The sequence below is a fragment of the Rosa rugosa genome, chromosome 6 (assembly GCF_958449725.1).
Source record: "Rosa rugosa chromosome 6, drRosRugo1.1, whole genome shotgun sequence".
Lineage (NCBI taxonomy): Eukaryota > Viridiplantae > Streptophyta > Magnoliopsida > Rosales > Rosaceae > Rosa > Rosa rugosa.
Window position 1 is genome coordinate 6879365 of NC_084825.1, and position 15828 is coordinate 6895192.

Here is a 15828-nt window from a genome sequence, read left to right on the forward strand (position 1 = left end):
TCGCGAAGGATTAAATGAAAGCAAACAGTTTGCTATTTTGCATCTTATTTCGCCAAGTACTATAGGCCTTGATCTAGCCAGGAAAGCGGCTCCAACACCTACATTTGAAAAAATCAACAGAGAGCCAGCAAACAAGGCAGATACTTGTTGCTATACACATGGCGAAGCTACCACCAAGGAAGAGAAGGATCCTTATTCGCGATCAAAAGCAGTCTCCTTCGTATGGGGGGCACGCTAAAGTTTTGATTGCCTACAACCTGCCCAAGTTTTGCCAGATCCATGGGGGGCAATAAAGTTGGCAAAGGAAGCGTCAGTTCATGACAAAGGCAATTCAATAGTGGCATTCAAGCTTTATGGCCTATTTAGAGGCCTATATGGAAACAGTCAAGCCAATACAAGTGGCTTTGGAGCAACAACATTATAAGAGGAGTGCTGATTCAAGACCTCTTTAGTCAAGACGAGGACCTTTGACTTCGAGGTCTGGGGGGCAATGTTTGGACCCAAAATGAACATTTTGGCCTGATAAGGCGTGTCTTGGAGAAATTGAGCCAATGTCAGTGGCTCAAGCTATATATTGTCGACAAGCTCGAAATATATATTTAGAGGCTAAATAAAGCCTACTATGGAAGTATGACAAGTCAACTTTAGCATATTTTCCTACTTCGACTAGGAAAAACTGAGCTAGACAAGGAAGGAGGGGTGGCAGACTAACCAAATGAAATCGAAATGTGCTGAAACTTTCCAAATCCATTCTAGACAGCCCAAGGATCATTTCTTATGAAGAGTGCAAGAGCTTTTTTTAAGTGGAAGACCTTCAAACAATCAGCCCAATTTTCTACAGAAGCAAAACTGGAAAACTGGACCTGTAAGAGGTCCAGCAGCATTTTCGGCCCAACCACATGGAAGAAAGCTCTGAAATTTGGTCAGCATGATCTAGATTCATAGTGGAACATTTTTTATGAAGACATCATGGCCAGAATCTGAATTTCTGATGGAGATATACATGAAGGAATAAAGGAGCCGAAAGTGCTTCCTTATCTCCCAAATTCATCATTCCTATTAGTGCTCCACCTCCATCTCCACCTCCCTTATCTCCCAAATTCATCATTCCTATTAGTGCTCCACCTACACCTCCACCTCCCTTATCTCCAATTAGTGCTCCACTTTCATTTGTTTAATGCCAAAGTAGTTGGCATGGTAGCCTATAAATAGAGGTTACATTGAAACACAATTCACACATTCACAACACAACATCAAAACATCTCTAAGATGATCTAAGTTCTCTCTAGAGCAACTCCTCCCCTTCTCTTTCTCTTACCGGTGATCACACTCCTAGTCCTAGTCTTCTCAGAAGCCGACTTTCAGTGCCACCAAACCCTCTGTCAACGTGCTTCGGTCCTAGTCTCCTAGGGAGCCGACGGTAGTGCCGCGACCACAACGGTTACAGAACCAGCCAAGCAAGGGTAACGCCCTAGCAACCCAGCCAAGCTAAAGTCACGCTTTAGCAAGTTCTCCTCACTTCCCGGTGGTTCTCGCTCTGCTCGATCTACAACATCGAGTATCGATTTGGTGATTTTCAAGAAGCTCAGCAAAAGTCCTCACCACGAGGCACAAAGAATCCCACGACGAGGTTGGTGCTCTCCTCGTCCACAATTGCTTGAAAGAAGTCAGGTCAAGGGACATCCCCGACGACCGCACCCGAACGGTGCTGGCACGCCCGCGCAGAAAAGAGACTGTTGACCAGCTGCAGCAAAATTGGAGCCAAACACCATCAATTTTTGAACGTTTCACAATATTATTTTACTCTTGATATAACTAAGCTGAAAAAAAAAAAAAAAATCTTTCAATTGATAGCTCTAAAGTCTATATAGTTGAAGCAAAAGGATTTTGGAAGCTACGTATGTATAATCCTGGAAACAGCAACGGAATTGCTTCAGTCCATTCCAAAGCAAGTCTCTGGAAATTGGTTGACTTGATTGGCAAAATTTGGAAAATGGTTCTTTCTTCATTGATTACTAGTCTCCGTCTTACATTATGATAGAAGTTGACCCAGCACAACTTATATGACTATTGTTGGGGATGCGTAATTGCGTATATGACTAGTCTCGGTTTTGTACAATCATTCTTTGTTTCTCTCCGTTTTGAATGAAGGGAGCTTCTATTCATACCTCCAAAATTGGTATTTAGACCTTCAACTTACTTTTACAAATAACTAATATGCTATCTGCACCTCCCTAATTTTCCCATAATACCCATCATCCAATAATATCAATAAAAACGTTTTTTTAGAGTGTTCTATTCATATACCTCCAAAATCGGTAGTTAGACCTCCATCAATTTTTGAACGTTTCACAATATTATTTTACTCTTGATATAACTAAGCTGAAAAAAAAAAAAAAAAAAAAAAAAAAACTTTCAATTGATAGCTCCCTCCCCCCTCTGCTTATTGTTGTATTTTGTAGGCATACGCATCTTTAGAGGCTAAGAGCAGTTCATTTTTTCAACTTCCTAAGATTCCCTCGTTTCATATATTAGCTCAAACAGTACGCTCCAATAGATGAGTATGATTTTAAGCGAAAGTGGTCTGTTGGTGTTTTGGTTAGAGAATATTGCATATCCGAAATTGACTCGAGGAACTGCAAAGTAAGGAACTGGTCTGTTGATTTCTCCGCTGCTTGGTAAGGATGAAGATCATAACAAAAACAAAAGGGAAAAAATGGCATGAGGATGAATATTTGTTGATTTCATACCTCTAAAAGGGAAAAGATTTTTTTTAATTTTTGTTTTTTCTCTTTTGTGTCTTTATTGGTAATTTGAACTATCACTTGAAAAAAGAAAGAGGTCCAAATGCCAATTTTAGAGGTATGAATAGAATCTCCCTAAAATAAATACAATCATATATATGTCTTTCAACAATGTAAATGTCACGCCCCGAATTTTGAATAATAAATTCAAATCCGAAACCTGAATAATTACAATTACAAAAAAACAAATCTCGAAACTTCGAGTTCATTATTACAATTCACTCTCACAATATATTATAAAGCTCAAATGAGCATAACACACCTCACAACTTACAATTGTTGTAAAACTCTAACAATTGCTCTAACCGCACGATCACCGTCCTGGTTCTCCTGTCCTGTAGGATTACCCGCTACACAATTTGAATAGTGTACCGGGAGTTGCAACAACACAAAACCCGGTAAGCTTTTTACAGCCAGTATGAGTAAACAAGAAAGAACTGTTGATTTATTAGATTTCAAGACTACCACAAACCCACGTTACTTTCTCATTCTCATATATATATATAGACACTTATGAGTTACTCTCAATTTAGCTCATAAGATCACTCACTCTCATATATATATATAGACACTTATGAGTTACTCTCAATTTAGCTCATAAGATCACTCACTCTCATATATATATATAGACACTTATGAGTTACTCTCAAATTCGCTCATAAGATTTCCCAACATTTGGTAGACAGACTCATATATATATATAGACACTTATGAGTTACTCTCAAATTCGCTCATAAGATTTCCCAACATTTGGTAGACAGACTCATATATATATATAGACCCTTATGAGTTACTCTCAATTTCCCTCATAAGGTTACCATATATATATTGACACTTATGAGTTACTCTCAATTTCACTCATAAGTTCACTCCACATTTGGCAGACAGACTAGAGCTCTAACTGAACGTAACCACTCGTCCGGCCACAGACGTGATTACGATTTAATACTATTAATAACCACCAGCCCGGTACGAGAGCGTGATTCACTAATAGATGCCATGGTCACCTCGTGACCTAGTGATCTCCACAGATCACAACAATTTATTGTTCCTCAACAATAAAACTCAACACCTCTCACAATATATTGTTTCTCAACAATAAACTCAATATCTCTCACAATATATTGTTTCTCAACAATAACTCAACACAACTCCAACAATACATATTATTTCACGTAATAATATATATACAGACATTCACACAGGAATGTCTAGTAACACCAACAATAGTTCATATGATTGCAACAAAATAAAGCAATTAATTGTATTGGGTTCGTAATATGAACCACGTGAGGTTTACTCACCTCGATAATCCCGCTGCGTCTTCAATTCAGCTCAAAATACGATCCACAATCGTCCACCAACTCAAACCGTCAATCACCTAGTCCAATAATGATCTTGACTTAGCCAACAACTCAAATATGTAATTAAACGACGATCCAACGCTCAGATTCAAATTAAACGATGATCCAACGGTCGGATCTGAATTTAATGATGATCCAACGGTCGGATCCTCACGGATCGCCTTTAGGATCATCCTTCAAAATTATCACGAAGATCCAACGGTCAGATCTTCCTGAATCGCCTTTACTAACATCTCCACAAAATTATATGAAAATCCGACGGTCAGATTCTCACGAATCGCCTTCCGAATCACTATTTCTCAATTATACGAAGATCCAACGGTCGGATCTTCGCCCGTGACCTCACAAGGTCACCGGGACAGTCATACGATCAACATATCCAAAATTGAAGCAAAACCGATGGTCAGATCTTCACAGATCGTAACCCGAAGATAAACGTAAAAACGTTAAATAGTAACGTCAAAACGTAAATCCACTATTTATCAACTTTTTCTAACATGACCATGTTATATATCAAAACGCTCGTATGGATGCATAGATCATCGCCTAGATAATGAAAACTCGAAATATGGTCTGATGCGCCGCCACAAACGGTGGTCAGTGGGCGGTCAACGCGGCGGTCAACGCCGGTCAACCACCTCAGATGGCAAAGTGACCAACTACAAACTGGTTCAAAATGAAAGGGTGGTCGACTTTCATACCTGGAGCTAAGCCTGGTTCGGCCTAAATCGTCCTAGATCAAGCGTTGAAGTTGGATTAATCTCGTGCGTCTGATCAGATTCCAGATTGAATCAGGGACGTCGAAATCTTCAACTCGTGATCTTTCACTCCACACTCCAAATCGTCAAGCAAGGAGGATATGAGGATGATCAGGGGAAGGAGGAGATCACGAAAATGGGGAGGATCGGCCCGTGCAACGCCGGCGTCGATGAGATCCGGTCGGGTCGGTTACTTCGCCTGGGGTCGCTTCGATCCAGGTTTGGGGGCAACGGCGGTGCAAGACAGTGGCACCAGGCGACTGGGCGGCTTGCGGCGATCACAAGGAGGGCCGGGTCGTGGCCGGAGGACGCCGGAGGCCGGAGATGGGTCCGGGTCGGGTCAGTCGAATAGTTCCGGGTCTGAGGGTTTTCGATCGAGAGAGAGAGAGAACCGGAGGAACTATTTAGCAAAAAGGGAAAAGTTTCGTCCTTAATGAAAGAATTTGGAAAATTTCTCTATTTATAGAAAAAACCCAATTTTAAAATATTCATAACTTAATCATACGAACTCCGAATATTGCGTTCCACATGTCCACGAACTCGTATCGACGAGCTCTACAACTTTCATGAAGGAAGTTTTCCCAAATTTTGAACGTATAAAAAGTCAACTTTGTTGACCCCCTAAAAACGTTCGTTTTCGAAAATAAAATCGTTCGAACTAATTCCACGACTTCTCCAAGCTTCGTACTCGCTCCTACTATCGTGAAATCATTTCTAAAAATCCACGGAATTTAATTTGGATTTTTTCGGGTATTACAATCTACCCTCCTTAAAGAAATTTCGTCCCGAAATTTGAGCGTAAGTCAATTCCTCTCGATTAAGGTTGACCTAACCATAGAATCTCCATCTTTTCCAAATCTGTAGTAATCTACAGAGCCTCAACCCTTTGTATAAAAATACATTCCTATGGCCACTAAATCCTTTCATCACAAACGTAAACGCACAACACAACTGTTCAACATCAATCCACATCAATTACACAAAATCATCACATGGATCATCTCATAGATCCTCACATAGATCTTCACATAGATCATCACATAGATCTTCACATAGATCATCACTCTGTGCTGGCATACAAGCACAGTAAACACTCTCACAAAGTGTTTCGCTACTCAATTAGCATCACGGTAAATCTCCATAGTAAAACTTAAGCATGCACCACTCTTCACAACCATAGAGATGCATCACTCAAAACAAATCATCCCCAAAAGCACGCCAATTAATTATGTCACCCAATGATGATGACTTGGGCTTGCTCAATCCTTGGGCTAAGCACTAGGGCTGGCCAATTGGGCCTGAAGAAATCGGACCATCCACATTTCGAACCGGCCCAAACCACTTTGGGTTTAACATTTGGGCCTACTATTCGGGCCGAACAATTGGGCTTACTATTTGGACCTACCAATCGGCCCACCAACTTCCAGCTCGGCTACGGTATGAAATTGTACATACCGTATATACGTATACATACCGTACAGATCGTGTATACGTATGCATACCGTACAACTGTATATACGTATGCATACTGTACAGACCGTATATACGTATGTATACCGTACATACCGTATATACATCCGTATATCAAGCATATACGAGACCCAAAAATATTTGTAAGAGGTAGGGTTCGAACTCCCGACCTCAAACACGAAGGTTTTGCTCCCAACCACTGAAGCAAGAGCTGTCTTCATTAATATATGCTCACGTGTTATATTTATTATGTCATAAGTGACATAAATAAAATAACGGGGAAGGCAAGGTTCGAAACCTCAACCTGCCGCACGAAACCTTTGTCCCCCAACCACTGGAGCACAAGCTGTGCTTAATATAATGTGTACAAATTTTATACTTATTATGTCATAAACGAACATAATAAAAATAAACGAGAGGCGAGGTTCGAACCTCAGACCTCTTGTACACGAACTGTACACTCAACCACTCGAGCACGGCTGCTCACGTTATTATCCATACCAATCCTTTTATTTAAACCAACTGTTTCAACTGTTTCAACAATTCGGCCCAACTCATCCAAAACTGTTTCAGAAACTCGGCCCATCATGTCCAAAACTGTTTCTGAAACTCGGCCCATCAGGCCTCCACCCACAGCTACAGTGATGCCTTGATCCGAGACAGGCCCAAGTACGGCCCACTTGTGTCACGGCTTATCCCTTCCGTGATTTACGGCAGTCAAATCTGCTTTCGGCTAAAGCTGTCTGCCACAGCATCTCGAGGTTCGGCCTGTCCCCTTACACGCTCTCCACGCGCCAACAACTTTTCCGGGTTTTCGGATGACTTTAATCCAACGCGTGGATTCAAATTCTGAGATCGTTCATCCAACGGTGGAGATCTGCTCACCTTGTTCTATAAATAGGTGCATTCTGGGGAAAAACTGTTCACTCCAAAAGAAAAGAAATTTTCTTCCGAGCTCAAGCCTTTCTCTCTCAACTCTTCAGCCTTTCTCTTCTCAAATCCTTTCTTCATCAATTTCAATCCTTCTCTTCTGATCTTCTCTCCCATCTAGTTGATTCAATCCCATCTTTCCTCTGAACTTTCAGATCTTCAATCTTTTCCTCCAAATCTTCAATCCTTCTTTCTCAGATCTTTTCTTCCATTTGAAGATTCGATCTCATCTTTCCTCTGAGAATCTCAGATCTCCAATCACCAGTTCAACAACTCCAATCCTTCTAACAAAATCTCCCTCAAACACTAAACCATGTATTCCTCGATTTCCACATCCTCTCACCCCATGACCCAAGAGCCACGAACTCTGCAACTAATGGAGCTCCAAACCCCGCAACAAATGGAACCACAACAACAGCAACCAACAGAGGAGGGAGGAAACACCCAAGCAGCTGGAAGTAGTGCCAACATGGATTTCTGGCGAAGCCGTACCAGGTGGATTCCTACTCCAGAACAAATAAGAATCCTCAAGGATCTTTACTACGTCAAGGGATTTAAGTGCCCAACTACAGAGCAGATTCACGAGATCTGTCTCCAGCTGAACCAGTATGGGTATGTTGAGGGTAAGAACATTTACTTTTGGTTCCAGAACGTCAGGGCTCGAGAGAAGCAGATGAATAGGTGTAATCAGGCTGCTCCAGTGCCCATGAGAACTAGTTCTCTTGGTACTGGTAGATCCATTGATCTCAATTTTGGGTCCACTGGTTCTACTGGTGCTGGTGGATCCATCGACATCAATTTTGGGCCAGCTGGTGGATCCATTGACATCAATTTTGGGTCCACTAGTTCTACTGATGATGGTAGATCCATTGATCTCAACTTTGGTTCCACCTATTCTACTGGTAATGAAGGATTTCTTGATTTAAATTTTGTTTCATATTCTTCCTCACACTTCAACACTAATACCAGTCCAACTCTTTTGGCACAACAGGAGGACAAACATCCCTGCAACAACGAGGAGGAGATCACCAGGAGGTTCAAACTCTTCCTCTGTTCCCCGTGCACGGCGAGGACGTCTTTGGTAACCTGAAGACTACTTCCGAGGAAGGTAGTGCACATGATTACTATTTCGGTGGCTCAGGCGGTTACAACCGTGGATCTCCAGTTTCTCTTGAGCTCAGCCTCAACCCATCCGGAGCTGCTGACTAGGCTTAGTACAGCATAGTCCTCGTTTTCCTTTTTCTTTTTTTTTTTTTTCTTTTTTTTTTGTAATATAAACTCAATAAGATGGTGTGCATGTTTTCTTTCCTGTTTGTTTAACCAACAACAACACCAAGGATCGAACCTTGGTCACCCAATACTATTTTCAAAACCATAAACAACTCTACTGCACACATCTTTCATAATGATGCAATAAAAACAATCACTCAAAAAGAATCCAACAATCAATTAAGTCGCATCGAGGTCTAGCTAGTATCCTCTGAGTCAAACCAAACACAACAATTTCATCGATAGGATTAGGGATTTATAAAGCTAAACACATCCTGAGTTAGCTAGGAAAAACCCACGTTTTTAGAGTTACTCTTACAACTCTTATAGAATCTCGATAATTCCATCTATCAATTGCTTCAACAAAAACTCACCACAATTCAATCCCTAACATTTAGCGATTCAGAAATCGAATCAAACTCCATATCACATAGTAATTCACTTGAACCACTATGGATACCTAACAAAGTCACTAAAATCAATATCTGAAATTGCGTTTAACTATATCACCTAAAATCAATCACCAAAGGCAAACCCTTGCCTGACTCTAACATGTCCTCCATGCTTCTTCCTGCACCATACATAGGCCTCAAAATTCAATTTCATTCACTTGAACAAAACTATATTCACAAGTCTGCTATAGACATCAGGGAAAAACCCATACTTTTACTCATAACTTTTCCTTCTAAAAGTTCATCACGTAGTGTATATAAAATCACCACACAACCTTCTTAGTCTACACTAAGAATTCAATCTCACACAAGGTCAGCATAATTGCCTCAGAGTCACTTTAATCACGTATCACATGTCAATTACCAAAACTCCACTAAGACGTCTCTTTATAAAACAAGATATCTAATCCTTGATACGTACACCTCATCTAAACATCTGTACGTCCAACTTAAGAAGACAAAATTTATAACAATTCATACTCGTATCCACACTAGGTACGTGCATAGGTCCACACCATGTCTTCAACCAAACACTTCAACAATCAAAAGAACCTCATTTCCATAAAACAATCCTCGTTGACTTAACAGAGTTGAATCAAGAGGTTCCTATTCCTCAAGGATTGTAACTCGCGGCCACTGAACTTATTCCAATACGAACCTACAAGACAACTGTAAGGTTCTAAGTACAACCCCTTCGAATCTCCATCACCTAAGGAGTATAGTATGCTTGGCTAAGACATGTATAACACTTAAAACACAGTATAAGTCAAATACAAATTCATATTAACCAAGTCAATACTATAGGGAAGGTATTCACGTTCCCTAAACGACCTAGCGGCCTAAACAACTCCCAACACTCACGCATACCCAATGACTTAGCCAATACCGAAGAGCACACGATGGGGATCCGCTGCAGACGGGCCATCACTCGGAAGGTATTGACACATCACCAAATATGCACCTTACGCTCTGATACCAAACTGTCACGCCCCGAATTTTGAATAATAAATTCAAATCCGAAACCTGAATAATTACAATTACAAAAAAACAAATCTCGAAACTTCGAGTTCATTATTACAATTCACTCTCACAATATATTATAAAGCTCAAATGAGCATAACACACCTCACAACTTACAATTGTTGTAAAACTCTAACAATTGCTCTAACCGCACGATCACCGTCCTGGTTCTCCTGTCCTGTAGGATTACCCGCTACACAATTTGAATAGTGTACCGGGAGTTGCAACAACACAAAACCCGGTAAGCTTTTTACAGCCAGTATGAGTAAACAAGAAAGAACTGTTGATTTATTAGATTTCAAGACTACCACAAACCCACGTTACTTTCTCACTCTCATATATATATATAGACACTTATGAGTTACTCTCAATTTAGCTCATAAGATCACTCACTCTCATATATATATATAGACGCTTATGAGTTACTCTCAATTTAGCTCATAAGATCACTCACTCTCATATATATATATAGACACTTATGAGTTACTCTCAAATTCGCTCATAAGATTTCCCAACATTTGGTAGACAGACTCATATATATATATAGACACTTATGAGTTACTCTCAAATTCGCTCATAAGATTTCCCAACATTTGGTAGACAGACTCATATATATATATAGACCCTTATGAGTTACTCTCAATTTCCCTCATAAGGTTACCATATATATATTGACACTTATGAGTTACTCTCAATTTCACTCATAAGTTCACTCCACATTTGGCAGACAGACTAGAGCTCTAACTGAACGTAACCACTCGTCCGGCCACAGACGTGATTACGATTTAATACTATTAATAACCACCAGCCCGGTACGAGAGCGTGATTCACTAATAGATGCCATGGTCACCTCGTGACCTAGTGATCTCCACAGATCACAACAATTTATTGTTCCTCAACAATAAAACTCAACACCTCTCACAATATATTGTTTCTCAACAATAAACTCAATATCTCTCACAATATATTGTTTCTCAACAATAACTCAACACAACTCCAACAATACATATTATTTCACGTAATAATATATATACAGACATTCACACAGGAATGTCTAGTAACACCAACAATAGTTCATATGATTGCAACAAAATAAAGCAATTAATTGTATTGGGTTCGTAATATGAACCACGTGAGGTTTACTCACCTCGATAATCCCGCTGCGTCTTCAATTCAGCTCAAAATACGATCCACAATCGTCCACCAACTCAAACCGTCAATCACCTAGTCCAATAATGATCTTGACTTAGCCAACAACTCAAATATGTAATTAAACGACGATCCAACGCTCAGATTCAAATTAAACGATGATCCAACGGTCGGATCTGAATTTAATGATGATCCAACGGTCGGATCCTCACGGATCGCCTTTAGGATCATCCTTCAAAATTATCACGAAGATCCAACGGTCAGATCTTCCTGAATCGCCTTTACTAACATCTCCACAAAATTATATGAAAATCCGACGGTCAGATTCTCACGAATCGCCTTCCGAATCACTATTTCTCAATTATACGAAGATCCAACGGTCGGATCTTCGCCCGTGACCTCACAAGGTCACCGGGACAGTCATACGATCAACATATCCAAAATTGAAGCAAAACCGATGGTCAGATCTTCACAGATCGTAACCCGAAGATAAACGTAAAAACGTTAAATAGTAACGTCAAAACGTAAATCCACTATTTATCAACTTTTTCTAACATGACCATGTTATATATCAAAACGCTCGTATGGATGCATAGATCATCGCCTAGATAATGAAAACTCGAAATATGGTCTGATGCGCCGCCACAAACGGTGGTCAGTGGGCGGTCAACGCCGGTCAACCACCTCAGATGGCAAAGTGACCAACTACAAACTGGTTCAAAATGAAAGGGTGGTCGACTTTCATACCTGGAGCTAAGCCTGGTTCGGCCTAAATCGTCCTAGATCAAGCGTTGAAGTTGGATTAATCTCGTGCGTCTGATCAGATTCCAGATTGAATCAGGGACGTCGAAATCTTCAACTCGTGATCTTTCACTCCACACTCCAAATCGTCAAGCAAGGAGGATATGAGGATGATCAGGGGAAGGAGGAGATCACGAAAATGGGGAGGATCGGCCCGTGCAACGCCGGCGTCGATGAGATCCGGTCGGGTCGGTTACTTCGCCTGGGGTCGCTTCGATCCAGGTTTGGGGGCAACGGCGGTGCAAGACAGTGGCACCAGGCGACTGGGCGGCTTGCGGCGATCACAAGGAGGGCCGGGTCGTGGCCGGAGGACGCCGGAGGCCGGAGATGGGTCCGGGTCGGGTCAGTCGAATAGTTCCGGGTCTGAGGGTTTTCGATCGAGAGAGAGAGAGAACCGGAGGAACTATTTAGCAAAAAGGGAAAAGTTTCGTCCTTAATGAAAGAATTTGGAAAATTTCTCTATTTATAGAAAAAACCCAATTTTAAAATATTCATAACTTAATCATACGAACTCCGAATATTGCGTTCCACATGTCCACGAACTCGTATCGACGAGCTCTACAACTTTCATGAAGGAAGTTTTCCCAAATTTTGAACGTATAAAAAGTCAACTTTGTTGACCCCCTAAAAACGTTCGTTTTCGAAAATAAAATCGTTCGAACTAATTCCACGACTTCTCCAAGCTTCGTACTCGCTCCTACTATCGTGAAATCATTTCTAAAAATCCACGGAATTTAATTTGGATTTTTTCGGGTATTACAATCTACCCTCCTTAAAGAAATTTCGTCCCGAAATTTGAGCGTAAGTCAATTCCTCTCGATTAAGGTTGACCTAACCATAGAATCTCCATCTTTTCCAAATCTGTAGTAATCTACAGAGCCTCAACCCTTTGTATAAAAATACATTCCTATGGCCACTAAATCCTTTCATCACAAACGTAAACGCACAACACAACTGTTCAACATCAATCCACATCAATTACACAAAATCATCACATGGATCATCTCATAGATCCTCACATAGATCTTCACATAGATCATCACATAGATCTTCACATAGATCATCACTCTGTGCTGGCATACAAGCACAGTAAACACTCTCACAAAGTGTTTCGCTACTCAATTAGCATCACGGTAAATCTCCATAGTAAAACTTAAGCATGCACCACTCTTCACAACCATAGAGATGCATCACTCAAAACAAATCATCCCCAAAAGCACGCCAATTAATTATGTCACCCAATGATGATGACTTGGGCTTGCTCAATCCTTGGGCTAAGCACTAGGGCTGGCCAATTGGGCCTGAAGAAATCGGACCATCCACATTTCGAACCGGCCCAAACCACTTTGGGTTTAACATTTGGGCCTACTATTCGGGCCGAACAATTGGGCTTACTATTTGGACCTACCAATCGGCCCACCAACTTCCAGCTCGGCTACGGTATGAAATTGTACATACCGTATATACGTATACATACCGTACAGATCGTGTATACGTATGCATACCGTACAACTGTATATACGTATGCATACTGTACAGACCGTATATACGTATGTATACCGTACATACCGTATATACATCCGTATATCAAGCATATACGAGACCCAAAAATATTTGTAAGAGGTAGGGTTCGAACTCCCGACCTCAAACACGAAGGTTTTGCTCCCAACCACTGAAGCAAGAGCTGTCTTCATTAATATATGCTCACGTGTTATATTTATTATGTCATAAGTGACATAAATAAAATAACGGGGAAGGCAAGGTTCGAAACCTCAACCTGCCGCACGAAACCTTTGTCCCCCAACCACTGGAGCACAAGCTGTGCTTAATATAATGTGTACAAATTTTATACTTATTATGTCATAAACGAACATAATAAAAATAAACGAGAGGCGAGGTTCGAACCTCAGACCTCTTGTACACGAACTGTACACTCAACCACTCGAGCACGGCTGCTCACGTTATTATCCATACCAATCCTTTTATTTAAACCAACTGTTTCAACTGTTTCAACAATTCGGCCCAACTCATCCAAAACTGTTTCAGAAACTCGGCCCATCATGTCCAAAACTGTTTCTGAAACTCGGCCCATCAGGCCTCCACCCACAGCTACAGTGATGCCTTGATCCGAGACAGGCCCAAGTACGGCCCACTTGTGTCACGGCTTATCCCTTCCGTGATTTACGGCAGTCAAATCTGCTTTCGGCTAAAGCTGTCTGCCACAGCATCTCGAGGTTCGGCCTGTCCCCTTACACGCTCTCCACGCGCCAACAACTTTTCCGGGTTTTCGGATGACTTTAATCCAACGCGTGGATTCAAATTCTGAGATCGTTCATCCAACGGTGGAGATCTGCTCACCTTGTTCTATAAATAGGTGCATTCTGGGGAAAAACTGTTCACTCCAAAAGAAAAGAAATTTTCTTCCGAGCTCAAGCCTTTCTCTCTCAACTCTTCAGCCTTTCTCTTCTCAAATCCTTTCTTCATCAATTTCAATCCTTCTCTTCTGATCTTCTCTCCCATCTAGTTGATTCAATCCCATCTTTCCTCTGAACTTTCAGATCTTCAATCTTTTCCTCCAAATCTTCAATCCTTCTTTCTCAGATCTTTTCTTCCATTTGAAGATTCGATCTCATCTTTCCTCTGAGAATCTCAGATCTCCAATCACCAGTTCAACAACTCCAATCCTTCTAACAAAATCTCCCTCAAACACTAAACCATGTATTCCTCGATTTCCACATCCTCTCACCCCATGACCCAAGAGCCACGAACTCTGCAACTAATGGAGCTCCAAACCCCGCAACAAATGGAACCACAACAACAGCAACCAACAGAGGAGGGAGGAAACACCCAAGCAGCTGGAAGTAGTGCCAACATGGATTTCTGGCGAAGCCGTACCAGGTGGATTCCTACTCCAGAACAAATAAGAATCCTCAAGGATCTTTACTACGTCAAGGGATTTAAGTGCCCAACTACAGAGCAGATTCACGAGATCTGTCTCCAGCTGAACCAGTATGGGTATGTTGAGGGTAAGAACATTTACTTTTGGTTCCAGAACGTCAGGGCTCGAGAGAAGCAGATGAATAGGTGTAATCAGGCTGCTCCAGTGCCCATGAGAACTAGTTCTCTTGGTACTGGTAGATCCATTGATCTCAATTTTGGGTCCACTGGTTCTACTGGTGCTGGTGGATCCATCGACATCAATTTTGGGCCAGCTGGTGGATCCATTGACATCAATTTTGGGTCCACTAGTTCTACTGATGATGGTAGATCCATTGATCTCAACTTTGGTTCCACCTATTCTACTGGTAATGAAGGATTTCTTGATTTAAATTTTGTTTCATATTCTTCCTCACACTTCAACACTAATACCAGTCCAACTCTTTTGGCACAACAGGAGGACAAACATCCCTGCAACAACGAGGAGGAGATCACCAGGAGGTTCAAACTCTTCCTCTGTTCCCCGTGCACGGCGAGGACGTCTTTGGTAACCTGAAGACTACTTCCGAGGAAGGTAGTGCACATGATTACTATTTCGGTGGCTCAGGCGGTTACAACCGTGGATCTCCAGTTTCTCTTGAGCTCAGCCTCAACCCATCCGGAGCTGCTGACTAGGCTTAGTACAGCATAGTCCTCGTTTTCCTTTTTCTTTTTTTTTTTTTCTTTTTTTTTTGTAATATAAACTCAATAAGATGGTGTGCATGTTTTCTTTCCTGTTTGTTTAACCAACAACAACACCAAGGATCGAACCTTGGTCACCCAATACTATTTTCAAAACCATAAACAACTCTACTGCACACATCTTTCATAATGA